Here is a 15,788-nt window from a genome sequence, read left to right as displayed (position 1 = left end):
ACGGGGCAACAACAGCCAGTCACAATGACTGGACATAAGTTGGGGGGGAGGGGAGGGGGGCTTGTCCTCAGCTAAAACCACCTAGCAAGGTCACTCACCTAATAAAAACACTGGGGATGGAAAGAATAGAAAATATCAGGAGGTAGCCAAAGCAAGCTTCAGGCCAATTCAGCAAAAACACAGAACAGGTAATGCTTGCCTGTTGTATATTTGTTGCTCAGTAGGCTTTAATGTGTTTTAAAAGTCAACATTTTTTTTCCTCTTTTGAATAGAGTAGGGAAGTATTGAAACTTCTGCCAGGTTTTCTTTGTCATCTGTGTCACACTGGGGAATTTCCCTTCACTTCCTGTCCTGTACCCACCACAGAAAGAAAGAAGAAACCTCTACAAAATGAACCCCTCGACAAAATAAGTCCCTTCTTAAGACATACACCAATCAGCCATAACTTTATGTCCATTGACAGGTTAAGTAAACAACATTGATTATCTAGTTACAATGGCATCTGAAAGTCAGGGGGATATATTAGGCAGCTTGTTGGGTAAAGCTCCTACAATGGGTATGTAAGCAATAGAAATGGACCATGGAGCAATGAAAGAAAGTAGCCTGATGTGATGAATCACACAATCTTTTACATCAGGTGGATAACTGGGGGTGTGTGCTTATCTGGGGAAGAGATGGCACGGAGGCAGCGTGATGTTTTGGGTAGCGTTTTGCTGGGAAACCTTACGTCCTGCCATTCACATGGAGGTTACTTTGACACATACCACCAAAATATTGTTGCTGACCAACTACATCCCATCATGGAAACTGTATTCCCTGATGGCAGTAGCCTCTTTCGGCAGGATAATGCACCCTGCCACACTGTAAAAATGGTTCAAAAATGGTTTGAGGAACACAAGGAGTTTGAGGTGTTGACTTGATCTCCAAATTCTCCAGATTTCAATCTAATCAAGCACGTGTGGGGGTGCTGGAACAAGTCCAATCCATGGAGGCCCCACCTCCCAATGCACAGGACTTAAAATGGATGTTAAGCCACTATGTAATCTTGACATCCTCCTTCTGTTAGATTATAAACTATCCTACTGCTTGTGCTTTATTTTATTTATTTTTTTAAAAAAAGCAGATTTCTAACTGTTTTCACAGCTCCTATCAGCGATCACGGGACTCCCGTCTCTTCTCTCCCCATCGGACGTCTCCAGGGGGCGGGGCCAAGAACTACCTCTGATGTCAGAAGGAGAGCCGGGAGTCACGTGATGGCCGAGTAGAGCTGTGAAAATCAGTAGAAATCGGCTTTTTTTTTTCTCAATAAAGCACAGGCACTAGGATACAGTTTGTAATCTAACAAAGGGGATACATGTAAAAGATCATAGTTTTTTTGGCAGCTAGGATGGGAGCAGAGCAGCACTATTGAGCTGACAGGCAAAGAGGGGAGGAGGACAGAGGGGAGGAGGACAGAGGGAGACAGAAGAGAGCTGCAGATAGCTGTGGATGACAGGCCCGTACGCTGACCACAGTGTCAGGGCTCAGCAGCCATGATGCACTCTGGTCAGTGTACAGGGTCGTGGGAAGAAACTGGCAGGATCAGCCAGGTATTTTAAGTGTTAAGGGGGGTGGGCAAATTACACAGCACAAGCACTGTGCTGTATATCATGGTTTAAGGAAACAGGATTTTTTTTTTTTTTTTTAGGGTATCAAACACTTTAAGGTATCTGCTAAGAATGTCTTTGTATCAGAGGTCTAGTGGTGCCAATGCTTTGATGGCTCAGGGCTGTTTTGTTGGCAAAAGAGGGACCTACTCAATATTGGGTGGGTGGTCATAAAGTTATTACTCATAGTGTAAATCTGGAAATGTTCACCTCTACCTGTTCCAGGGGCAACTCAGAATTTTGGATTCTCCCTCCATCCTCACAAATAGTGAATGCAAATTTAGAAAGCAGGTTAAAAGACAAAAACAAACCAAAAAAAAAAAAAAAAACCCCCTTAGGTGCACTTAAACCATTTGTCTACCATGTGGGATCAGAGGGCTGTGGAAGTTATGCACAGCAATATGAAAGCCCATCACCTGCTCCACAAACTGTATTTAAAATCCTTATCTACCAGCTGTTAATAAATGGAGCTGGTAGACAAGTGGTAAAAAAAAAAAAAAAAAAAAAAAAGTGCATTTTGCCCCTTTCCTGACCTAAACGAACCTACCCTTCCCCTCCACAGATCCATACTAACTCAATCCTATGAGTTTTTATATCCAGTACTGTCCTGGCCAAGCCTGTGCATTACAGGTCCAATAGACTTCTACAGGGCTGCATTCTGAGGCTAGACACAATTGAAGATGGGAGCCATAAAGGCTAGGGTCTGTAATGCGTAGGCACAGCCATGACAGTATTAATTTGTGGCACTGGATGTAAACAGCAGAACGGGGGTAAGAATCTAAGTAAGCATACATCTGTGGAGGGTGGGTTAGTATGGATATGAGGAAGGTTTTAAAGTGCAATTATCCTTTATGGAGTCATGATGATGTGGTCTCAAGAACATTCAGTGAAAAAAAATCAGATGCATTACAGGAATCTTCACACAAATATACAGTGCAGGGATCCTGTCTTCACCCTCCCTTTTCTCTCCCCCTGTCTGTTCCCAAAAAGTTTTGTCTTCTGTTCGCTTCTTTGTGCATTTAATGGTGTTTAGACTACTCCACTATGGATAGTATACTGACACGTCTTATGCTTGATGAGAGGTTCCTGTTATGTTGTCACTTCCGCCCTCATACATGGAGGTGCATTTGCGACACTTCCGCCCTCAGTCGGCTATGATTGGTGGGATAAGCGGATGTGCTGACCACAAGAGGAATATAACTGGCGTGAAGGCGGTGTCCGGTAACCACGCCCCAGACGTCACATCTGACGAAACCAGTCGGGCTGTACCGGACACCACACTGATCACGCCCCTCTAAACGCCGGCTTGTTACCTCCCTGCGGGACGCTGCAGTTTTTACTGTCTGCATGTCTTGGTCTACAAAAATATAAGTGTGACCTAATAAATGCTTTTTGGTATTCAATACTGGATTACGCTATGGTCTCCCTCAATTTTTCTCTTCCACGTGTATGGCATCACACATGATTGGAGCCCTATTTGAATATATTGTTTAATCTTCTGCACTGTGGAGCCAAGGTTGATAAGGGGTGCATGGATCTATGCCTATATCCCTGTGTTTGTGGAGGCAAGAGTTTGAGCTGAGCTTTCTACCAAGCCTATTGTGGCCTAGGCATTAAGTTGGAGGCCCATTTATTCTGATAAGCAGCCATGTTTTAGTACCGGGTGTTTTCCTCCTGCCTCACCACCTATTGGGATTCTGCCTTTGGACTACAGCTCTTCATCAATTATCCATTCTGGGACTCACGTCTCTTATGGACTTTTTTATATTTATTTTTTATCTCTATGTCACTACACATGTGTTCATGAATTATTGTGATAACCTTTATTAGCGCTACACTCCTTTTGATACATTTCTGTTCACAACTGTTAGGCACAGCACTATCTGCACTTTCTGGCATAAAAGTAGTTATTTTGTAAAGTGTAGCAGCGATCCAGCTCTAGGATAAGTATGTATAGCCCAGACTTTTTTTTTATATAGGGGTAGAAAAGGTTAGGACCCCTTTCAGTTTGTTTTTGCCATCCCAGAAATTTCTCTTCACCTTTTGTCTCAAACACAAGAAGTTAGAAGAAATATCCCAAAGTAAGGGGAATTCCCCTTTTAGGCCAACCATATATTAAGCGATTTTCTTCAACTGTGGTTGAAGGATAGAAAATTGCTTGACTCCCCCATCAACAGTCAGCATTGATAGGGAATCCCTCAAGGAGCGCTATTGAATTCTGACAGTGGGAGGTTACGATTACTCCGGTAGTGATCCTAATTAAAAAAAAAAAAACTGACAAGCTGGTTTTACGGAAGTCTATCAATAGATCGGGCTTCAGTACAACCAGCCTGCCCAGAGATGGATCGAAATTCAGTCAGTTGCTGATGCTAGGTCCACTTTAAACAAGCCACTCAAAACACTAAAATGGCCATTACTATAGGAGCCACACAAACGTAGGATGACAAATGCTACAAATTCATAGACCAGTAAAAGGGATTCAGACAAGAGAAAACCCAATCAAACCTCACTAGGTTTAGAAAACCTCCAAGAAACCATCGAAAAAGTCCAGTCAGTTTCCCACACATCAAGATCAGCTTTGTATCAGCACTGCACCCTGCAAACTTCTGACTTAAAGCTGACCTCCAGCCTTCTCTTCAGTCTTGCACAGTTGCACAGGCTCCTCTCCTGTATTGAGATTGCTTACTGTGATTTCACTGCATACTGTGGAGTTTTTAATATTTTGCATTAAAAGCCTCAAGCAAGTCAGATAGAGCTCACTGCATTTCCTGGCTGCAGGATGTCCAGAATTATGTAGCCCTTTCCTTCACAACACTGTCCTGGGCCCGACCCTTCACTGGATTTCAGCTTTCAATCATGGGTCAAAACATCACAAGTGGGCTTTTATCTAGGATAAGTCTGTATGTAAATGCTGTCTGCCTAGGAACGCCCACTACTCCAAACATGTGCCCATTAAGGTATTTTGATATTGGCACAACTCCTCCCAAGAGGCAGCCCACGATGTGCCTCAAGGCTGAGGACTCTTGAGAGGAGTGATGAGGCAGGGCGCTACAATGTGTTTAGGAGTCTATATGTACAGCACCCTGCCAGCCCTTCCCACCATCTGCCTGCATTACATAGAAAAGCACAGAGTCTACGTAAGTTACGTAATGAAAATGAAAAGTTCTTACGAAGAGATTTACAATACATAAACCATGTTGGCTTTTTTTCAAGACAGGCTTCTGGATTCCCTACCGCCATAACCTAATGTCCCCAAACTGCTTTAACTCTTCCTTTGTCTGGCCTCCTACGTATCATGGTGTTCTATGGACTATATGGTTATAGGAGGTCATTATAGCCCAGTTTTGCAGATACCTTGTTAGACTCCAATTGTGCTGTATGGAGCGTATTCTATTTGATCAATCGATTTTCTAAAAACTTCTTTTGTTCCCCCCGTTTTTCTTGGCTTTTGTACTGAAAAAAGTATAAATAAAAAATGCAAAAAAAAAAAAAAAAGAAAAATGTAAAGGTTTTATTTAAAAATGTCATTAGCATGCTAAATAGAGTGGCTGGAAGGAACCACAGAAGACAAATATAAGCAAACTTTAAAAACTTCAGGCTCCTTTTCCCTTTCAGATCACACAGGTAGAGTTCCTCGCTGAATGAACCTCCTCCCTGTGATTGCTGCCAATTCAACACCTTAGAATCAGATTATTCTTCCCAGCATGGCAGATGGTAGACAAAGCAACAAGACCCCTCTCTTTGGGGAAGAAAGGAAAATTCCAATACTTTATATATTTTAGAAGTCAAAACAAAATTGTGCCGTTCCAAGACTCAGCTCCCCATCACTTGGCAGGTCAGTGAAGCTCAGATTTTTAATACTACTTCCAAATTCCAAGCGAGTTCAAAGTAATTATTTTCCATTTCAGCATCTTAACACATACATTTTCTACAATCCATTACCCAAACAGGAACTAATCACTTCTGATTATTAGCATCTTCATACATGGTCAAATCAGAGCAACTATGTGGCAGTGGAGATAGTCTGATTGCATTGTAATGTGTGTTATCCATTATGAGTTACAATCAGATACAGGACCAACACCTTAATCCTCATCCGATTGGAGATATGATCGTAATATGATCGTATTAAGTATGGTTGCCCAGGTTTTAGGTGCCACATTGATTACATAACCCATTTTGATGCAGCAGAGTTCAACATGAACTTGTCCTCATATAGCAATTATCTTTTTGTATCACTTGCCCATCCCTTTTAGATCGTAAGCTCTCCTGAGCAAGGCCCTCCTAACCCTCATCTTGAATTGTTTTGTAACTGTAAAGCATTCCACAAACTGTTGGTGCTTTTTAAATCCTAAAATAGAATAATAATACTCACAAGCAAATATCCGTGCACTATCCCTTTTGTGACAACACAAATACTTCCACATGCCATCCTGGGGTGGCTGCGGGGCCGTCTCACGGCTGGCCTCGGACTGCAGGAACAGGACCATCCTTACAGTTATGCCTTGCTAAAACGCTCAGGACTGTGAAGCATGATGCCGGCTGTGCTAGGTAAGCCGGCGACTTCTCCGGTGCTTCTTTTTGCTGTTTACGCTATGTTGAGACTGAAGTGAGATTGTGGTCTGCACTTTCCCTGAGTCTCATGAATTATTGATGCTTCTATATCCATAAGACTTCTATCTCTCTGCCGTCTAAGAGAGGCTAATGTAAATATTGGCCTCACCGAACAGGAAGGCATTTCAGCATATTACCAAGCATTACAAGGAGTTGGCAATTATTGATTCATTAACCTCCAGCTCTGAGGGACGGCAGTGTCCTTCAGACAGATCCATTAAAGGGAGAGCGCTTAACGGTACAGTCAGCAACGGCCTAGGTCCGCACAGTGACGGGATGGGGCAAAATAGAATTTGCTTACATCCATTTAAGCAAAGTAAATCGATAACAGAAGTTCTTAAAATAAGAAGCATTTATGCGCTGGAATAAAAGAGTGGTCTATGTGGATTTATTTAATAAGAGGAAATGAGAGAAAAGCATTCTTTATACGGCTGTGCATGTGAATAAAAGGGGAACTCCAACCAAAGCTGAGTGGGGAAGTTTATGCCACTGACCAGTTTCTCTTCCTGCCTGTTTCTCCTAAGGTAGGGATTTTATTTTGCTTGCAGCATGATCATGAAGACAAGAAATGAGGGGAACCTACTCCACAGGGGACACAGACAAATCTTAACCCTTTCCCACTGACTACATATATATGCTACTTCACGCCAGTGGCCCTTTATCCATGAGGTTGCAAATATATACGTGTACCTCCGTTTGTGCTAAGAGCACGCTCCCAGAATAGAGATCTGGCTCTTACCCAGAGACCTGGGTCTCATTCTAACAATCGAGATCTAGGACTCCTGGTTAATTGATTGCTGTGACAGCCCCGATTGGTTATCATAGTGATCAATCACCGTGTGGCCTGCCCATGTATTTTCTTTCTCCTCGGAACAAAGAAAAATGTACACATTGTATCTCTCTCTAATGCAGAGTAGAAATAGGTCAACAAATGTGTAAAAAAAAAAAAAAATGATGAAAAAAATAAAGAAAAAAAATCAAGTTCTGATCTGGGTCAGTGCCAGGGATAGTGTTCGTAACAAAAGTCCGGGTCAGGATACTTGGGTAGGATTTTGTGTAAAAATTTGATTTTTGATTTACCGTAAAATCTATTTCTCTGATGTTCATTGACGGACACAGCTCCTGATAGTCATAACCATTGGGTTACAATGCCCCCTACAGGAGTAGAACACTAGGCTGTCCCAGGGGGTATACTCCCTCTATCTGCTATAACCACTTTTTGTTTTGTTACAAGCAGTGTCAGGAGAAATATAACTCCATAGAGGGGTGGGTGCTGCGTCCGTCAAGGACCAGGGAAATGGATTTTACGGTAAGTCAAAAATCCCATTTTCGCTTTCTTTCATTGACAAACACAGCTCCTGAGAGTCACAAAGCAGTGGTTAACATGAGGTGTGGGAACAACAAAAATTCCCAAAGCTAAACATTAGCCAACCAGGCAACAGGAGCTCAAACAAACAACTGAAGCCCACCTGAAAGAAACACACCCTTACAGCAGCCTGCAAACCCTTGAGGTCAAAAGAAGCATCCGCAGATGCCAAAACATCCACTTTATAAAACTTTGTGAAAGTGTGCACAGACGACCACAGGTGGCAGCCTTGCAAACCTGCGTCACTTGACGCCTGATGACAGAAAGCCCAGGAGACACTAAGCGCCCTAGTAGAATGCACTTTGACAGGGAAAGGAGGAACCTGACCCCTGATGGAATGGGCCTGAACCACCGTCTGTCTGATCCATCTGGAAATGGTCGCAGAGGAAGCTGACAACCCTTTGAGGTCCATCCATGAACACAGTCTGACTTCCTGAAAGACTCAGTAAGCTGCCAGGTACACCCCAATTGCCCAGACCACATCCAAGGCATGAAAGGCAATTTCCTTTGGATGTTTAGGCCTGGGACACAGGATGGAAGATTGGTCCTTGGGACAGCAGATCATCCCTGAGAGGAAGCTGCCAAGGAACGTCAGCGACCAGCGGCACCAGATCACCATACCAAGCCCGGCGAGGCCAGTCCGGAGCCACTAAGATGACCAGAATTCCTTCTGCCTCGATCATGCCTAGAAGTCTGGACAGAAGCTTGAGAGAAGGGAAGGCGTAAATCAGAAGATACTGACCCCCCAAGCGGCCACCAGCGCGTCTGGTGGTCGCCAGAGGATCCCTTGACCAAGCCATAAACCTCTGCATCTTTCTGTTGAGCTGAGACGCCAACTGATCCACCTCGGGGTGCCTCCCTGGAGACACAGCTGATGAAACACCTCCGGATGAAGGGACCACTCCCCGTGGTCCAACGCCTGCCAAGTGAGGTAATCCACCTGACAATTTTCCACCCCAGGAATGTGTACGGCGGAGAGGGTTGGAAAGAACCAATTTTGCCCACCTTGGAATTCTGGCTACCTCCAGAGCCTCCAGGACACTTCTTGTGCCCCCTTGGTGATTGACATAAGATATGGCATTGTCCGATTAAATGCGCACTGGACAACCCTGAAGACGATCCGTCCAATGTCTGATCGCTCAAAGTTCCAAGACATTGATCGGGAGTCTGGACTCTTCCAGCATCCAGATCCCCTGAGCAGAATGCTTGCTGAGGACACCTCTCCAGCTGGACAGGCTGGCATCTGTAGTGACCACTATACAATACGGGGGGGGGGGGGGATTTTTACAGCCGAAGCGCCGGAGAACAAAGCCACCATATCAGGGACTCCTTCGTGCCCCGACTCAGCTGGATCCGATTATCCAGAGACTGTGGAGTCTTGTCCCAACTTGTCAGGATTTCCCTTTGCAGGGACTTCGTATGGAACAGTCTCGAAGGTAGACCCCATCAGGCCCAGCACCCGCATGCAAGTCCGGAGAAATTACCATTTGTTGGACAGCAGGAGGCGAATTGCAGCCTGGAATTGATGGAGTTTGTACAGAGGAAGGAACACTCTGACTTAGGCCAAGCCCAGAGTCAGGCCCAGATAATCCAGCTTTGTGGACAGAACCAGAGCAGAGCAGACTTCTGAAAATTCAGAATCCAGCCGAACTCCCGCAGAATTCATATTGTGATCTCCAGGTTCTCCTCCAGAGCAGAGAGAGAATCCGCTCTCAGTAGATCGTCCCAAGTAGCCCAGTATCGCGATCCCCTGTTTGTGCAGCAAAGCTGACACTTTTGTGAAGGCCCGAAGAAAAGGCGCGAGACCAAAAGGTAATACCACAAACTGATAAAGCTCCTCTCTCACAGCAAAGCGGAGAAAACGCTGGTGACTGGCACATAATGGAATGGGAAGGTAGGCATCCTTGATATCGACAGAGGCGAGGAACAGGTTTAAGCAAAAACCTTAAAAAGTTTCCCAGATCAGAACCAGGACAATCACCCATTGAAGGAACATGTCTTGTACCCCCCAACGGAAAAGGAACAGAGAGAAACCCCCCCCCCTGAGACTCACACCAAGGTACGCCCGCCAAACTCAATGCTAAATCTTCCTGGAAGTAGATTTTTTATCTTTCAACAGCATAGGAATCACCAAATCCGACAGCCCTCTGCCCTTCAACACCTGGCTTTTATTAGCCGTGTCGTTAAAGATAGTGATCGTAAAGCAGGATCGAAGATTGGTCCTTGAGAAAAGAGATCGTCTGAGAGGAAGTCTCCCAAGGAGCGTCGGCTACCAGCCTTACCAGGCCTGGGTACCAAGACCGGCGAGGCCAGTCTGGTACAACCAGAATAACTGGAATCCCTGCCACCTCGATTCTGCATAGCAGTCTCGGCAGAAGTTGTAGTGGAGGAAAAGCATAAATTAAGCGATACTGACCCCAAGGGGCCACCAGAGCATTGTCGGCATCGACTAGTGGATCCCGAGACCTCACCACAAACCTCTGAACCTTCCGGTTGAAACAAGAGGCCAACAGGTCCATAATGGGGGTTCCCCACTGGAGACACAGTTGTTGAAACACTTCTAGGTGAAGAGACCATTCACCCGGCTGCAAACCATGCCGACTGAGGTAGTGCGCCTGCCAAATTTCCACCCCTGGAATGTGTACCGCAGAAAGGGGTGGAATATCATATTCTGCCCACCTTAACGGCTACTTCCCCGCCGCTAGGGCACTTCTTGTGCCTCCTTGATGACTGACACATGCCACAGCCGTGGCATTGTCCGACAGAACCCTTACTGGGCACCGCTGTAGAGGATCCATCCACTGGGACAGGCAAAGCCTGATCGCCCGAATCTCCAGGATGTTGATCGGCAGACTGGAATCCTCCCGAGTCCAAACACACCTTGAGCGGAGTCTGAGCCCAGAACACTGCCGCACCTGGACAGACTGGCATCTAAATAGAGATCCTCTCACAACCCGGCTCAACTAAATCAGGTTGTCCAATGATTAAGAATTCTTGTCCCACTTGGCCAGAATATTTCTGCAGAGGCCTGGTATGAAACTGAGCAAACAGAACCGCCTCGAAGGTAGAGACCATCAAACCCACAGGGGCATTAGACTGCTCAGCGACTGAGGGTAGCTGCACCTGTACGTCTTGTCTGATGCTGGTTTCGGTAGCGAGTTATTTTTAAACTTTTGTTGCATTAAAATGCAATATGTTGTTTCACACTGTTGAGAGCATTTTCCCTTTGGTTTATTTTTACATTTAAATACATGCAATAGGGGGAGAACCCTGAATTATTCCTTTTAAACTGAAAGGAATTGTAATTGAAAGGAATTTTTTTTTTAAAAAACAACCTTGTGTGTAGCAGCTCCCTAGTACCCCTAATACTTACCTGAGCCCCATCTCTCTCCAACAATGTCTACGAGTTCCTCGGCCATCTGGGACTCTCCCCTCCTGATTGGCTGAAACACAGCTGCGGCACCATTGGCTCCCGCGGCTGTCAATCAAACTTAGCCAATCAGGAGAGAGGGGGGCGGGGCTGAACGGAAGCTCAGTGTCTGAATGGACACACGAAGCTTCAGCTCCGCTTGGGGGTCCCAAAAGCAAGCTGCTTGGGGGGGGGGGGGGGGGGCGTCACTCAACAGGAGGGAGGGGCCAGGAGCAGCAACGAGGGAAACCAACTGCATACAAGTGGTAAGTATAACATGTTTGTTTTTTTTTGTATTGCATAGTGAGCACATTTCTACAACCAAAATCCAAAATGTTGGGATGCTGTGTAAAATCTACATAAACACAGAATGCAATGGTTTGCAAATCTCAAAAACATTGTATTCACAATAAAAATGTTTTTGTTTCTCTTAAAGCGGAGTTCCTGGCACAGAAGTCATTTTTTACTAAACATACCCCCGGGACAGTCAGGGCTAGCACATTCCACAATGGCTAGCCTCTGATTTGTCCCGGTTCGCACTTTTTCTTCTTTTAGAAGAAATACTTATAAAATTTCTTCCACAGCGTTTCCATCTCTCTTGTGGACAGCTGAAGCCGGCGTGGTCCTCTTCTGTGTATTCTTCCGCGTCTTCTTGTCCCAGAATGCACCTGCACCGGCCCCTCTCGTCACTTCCGGCGCGGCGCCCGGAAATGACGAGCGGGGCCGGTGCCGTCGCATTGATTCCTGGGAGCTATGACGTTCAGCTCCCAGGAATCTTAGCGAGACAGGAAGTGACGGGGTGAGCCGCGGCTCCGAGGGAGGAAGTACTCTGGGGTGAGTATCTTCGATCTTCAATTACAAGGTAAGTAAACAAAAAAAATAACTATCCAATTCCTTTTCAGGTGAGGTCTACCTAGCGGAGGGGCACAAAAAAAAATATTGTTTTTGTGCCCGGAACTCCGCTTTAAAATGGTACATTGTCTCAGTTAAAAAAAAAAAAATGGGATTTTTATTCTATCTCTATGTAGATTATAAACAGCATCCCAACCTTTTTGGAATTGGGATTGTATATTAGGAGCTTTTAAGTGATTCATATATGGACAGTTTAATGACCCTTTAAAATAGATTCATCATTGCATTTACACCTATGTTATTAAATCACAATAAGGCAGAATTACTAAACAGTGAAACAATGCACTTCAGCTATCCAGTAATCAAAAAACCAAGACTGGCCATACACTAGTCATTTTTTTGTTCAACCCCCATCCACATCGAATGTGTGAATCCCTTCGGCTGTTCTATTGTTTTCTGACAGCAGGGAGATTTTTCTGCCATCAGCATACAGTCCTCAGCACCACAAGCTATAGCCAGGGGCACTGATCGAAAAAAAAAATTTTTAGCTCGCTGGTCGCACACAAGTCAATCGATTAATTGACTTGTGTGCAATCAGCCTGCCGATACATGGATCGAAATGTAATATTCGATCAATGTATGGCCGGAGTAACTCTTGTTCACTCTGAAAATCTAATCAGATGGAGTAAAAACAATTAAACAAGAATTTTCTTTCGTAAACCAGAGATACTCTATTATTCAAACAGAGAAATCCTGTTTGGCAGCGAGGCAAGAGGATCAGAAAGGCACAACCACTTTGCATCACTACTAAGCAGGAGGCAATGCCGCCATTTGTAATGAATGATAGCTGCCCTGCACATATCGAACCATCTATCCAATGCCTCTAGAAGTGTGCACATGGCTAAGAATATTCTGTAACAATCAAATAATCCTCAATTGGTATTAAGGTGCCTTATGTGCACAAAAGAGACATTCTCCACACCATCACCACCCTGCACAGTTGGTACAAGACAGGACAGGCCCATGTAATCAGACTGTGTACAGAACACTGTAACCCTGCCAGCTGCATGCTGCTGCAGAAATTGTGTTTCACCAGACAATAGGCTCAAATCACAAAGCTTCAACAATAGGATAGGATACCCATGCTCAAGAAAAGCAACATTTTCCATGAGATTTGAAAATAAAGATTTTAGGAAAAGAAAAGGATGTCAGAGGCAAATGGTTCACTTTTGCATACATACAGTGGGTATAGAAAATAATCACCCCCTTTAAAATGATTACATTTTGTTGCGTTGCAGCCTGAAATGAAGACAGTTTTTGTTTTATCCAACTGTATTTACTCAGTGCAACTTATAACATCCAAGTAAGAGATATAGCACCATGTCAGGAAAAAAAAAAAACAGAATCACAGACTTGAAGAAAAAGGATCACCATCCTCCTAAAAATGACTTGTAAACTCAAACAGGTGTAGCTAATCACCTTCTCAATGGCACACAAAGCAATCTGACTTTCAACTGATCAGCTGTGGTCGTTCTGATTAGCTCAGCATGAAAAGAGCTTTCCTGGAGCATTTTAGTCCCTGGTAATGCAACTGAAGCAAACAATCAACTATCGGTGGCAAGGCACTGTCTTTGGGATAAAGTTGTGGACAGGCACAAGGCAGGAGATAAATACAAACAAATGTCAAAGTCTTCATCAACACCTAGAAGCATAGTGAGGTCTATTGTTAGGAAGTGGAACACAGAACCTTCTTGAATCAGGATGTCGCTCCAATCTTGATGAAAAAGCCAGAAGGAAACTGGACATAGAGGCTACCAAGGCTACCAAGAGGCCTACAGCAACTCTAAAGACCGGAAGTTGGGTAAACGTCTCTGCTTCACATTCTCGTTTAGTTTTCGTTCGTTAACGCAAACTGATTTGATTTTCGTCATAGTTGTCGTCATAGGACGAAAATGTGCTATATACTTTGCGTCTCGTTTTTGTCAGTTGAAAAATGCCGGTGATGAAAGCGGTGACGAAAACGTTTTCGTTGATGAAATTAACACTGCTTTAAACTCCATTGGCTGTAATGTCATTGAACATATTACCTGAATATATTACTAACATTAAATAGAAATGGCCAGCAGAGGAATGTTAATTTTGATGTCAATTTTTTATTTAGTTTTAGTTATAGTATTATGACTAAAATGTCATTTTAGTTTTAGTCGTATTTTAGTCATCTGAATTGTTTTAGTTTTAGTCGTATTTTAGTCGACTAAAATTGTGTTATTTAGTCGACGAAAACATTTTAGTCGGTTTTAGTAGACGAAATTAAGAGCCCATTCACACTAGCGCGACCTCTAAGTCGCCTCATAAAGGGGCGACTTCTAGCGCGACTTCGGCGCAACTTGTGAATTTTTTTACGCGACTTGTATGATAGACGACTTTGAACGACATTGTATTTGGCCAATCAGAATATGAAAAAAGTGTACCTGTGAAGTTTCATCTCTGTAGCATGTCCAGAACCAGAAAAAAAAAAAGCATTTTTCTTATAATTTTTATTAGAACAGGAATACAGCTCCTCTCCAAACGGCATTTTTTCTTGCAGGCATTTATCGGGCATTTTTGGAGGCAGGCATGACTTTTTTTGGATTAGTGTCTGGGGGGGTCTAAAAAGTGTACCTGTGAAGTTTCATCACTGTAGCATGTCCAGAACCAGTAAAAAAAAGAGAGCATTTTTCTTATAATTATTAATACAGCAGTGTGGGTTCAGTGTGGGTTCAGTGTGGGTTCAGTGTGGGTTCAGTGTGGGTTCAGTGTGGGTTCAGGACATGCTACAGAGCTAAAACTTCACAGGTACACTTTGTAGACCCCCCAGACACTAAATCCAAAAAAAGTCATGCCTGCCTCCAAAAATGCCCGATAAATGCCTGCAAGAAAAAAACACCGGGTGCAGAGAAGCCGTATTCATGTTTTAATAAAAATTATAAGAAAAATGCTCTTTTTTTCTTGTTCAATACCATTTTTATGGAAAGTCGGATCACAAGTCGGATCACAAGTCGCTTCAATTAAAATAAGGAGAAGACTCCCATTGAAGTATATGGGACAAGTCGGATCACAGGTCGCCTCAAAGTAGTACAGGACCCTTTTCTGAAGTCGGAGAGACTTCAGTAGTGCCAATTAAGACGGCACTCATTCATTAACATTGCTTTTGTTATGTCAAGCGACCTGGGGCGACACAAGTCGCCTCATAAGTCGCCCTAGTGTGAATGGGCTCTAACACTGCTGCTCACTCACAGCTGTCAAAAAAAAGAAGCCCCCAGCAAATGTTTATCAACATTATTGAGGCTGCTAGATAACTATAAACACAATGTTTTACAATGTATAATTTCGTTCTTTTAGATCAAAGGAATTAACTTCCGTTTTTAAGTGAGGGCAGTTTAACCTCTTAAATACCAGGCCTTTTTCTGACACTTGTTGCTTAAAAGTAAAAATCAGTATTTTTTGCTAGAAAATTACTTAGAACCAAACATATGTATTTTTTTAGCAAAGACCCTAGAGAATAAAATGGCGATCGTTGCACTCTTATGTCACACTGTATTTGCGCAGAAGTCTTTCAAACTCAGTTTTTTAGGGAAAAAATACACTTTAAATGAATTTAAAAAACTAAAAAGTCATCCCAATTTTTTTGTATAATGTAAAAAGTGTTGAGAATCGTGAGAATCCTGATCTTTAGAATAAAGAAAAAAATTGTAATTCTCATTTTTTTCAGAATCGTGCAGCGCTAATATACTGCTGATGAGAAAAGGTATTTATCCAATTATATTTACTAATATAATTGCATTTCCATGTTCTGTGTACTGTGGGAGACCAGATAATATATATATATATATATATATATATATATATATATATATATATA

General features: G+C 43.4%; 1 protein-coding gene across 2 annotated transcripts in view; it reads right to left on the bottom strand.

The window, feature by feature from the left end:
- Window positions 1–15,788, bottom strand: part of ENAH (ENAH actin regulator) — a 195,036-nt gene that overhangs the window by 75,609 nt on the left and 103,639 nt on the right. The window lies entirely within an intron of this gene.

The sequence above is a fragment of the Pelophylax lessonae genome, assembly GCF_965119305.1.
Source record: "Pelophylax lessonae genome assembly, chromosome: 3".
In the NCBI taxonomy this organism is placed as follows: Eukaryota; Metazoa; Chordata; class Amphibia; order Anura; family Ranidae; genus Pelophylax; species Pelophylax lessonae.
The sequence above is the reverse complement of the archived record's forward strand: the minus strand, read 5'-3'. Positions and strand labels throughout refer to the sequence as shown.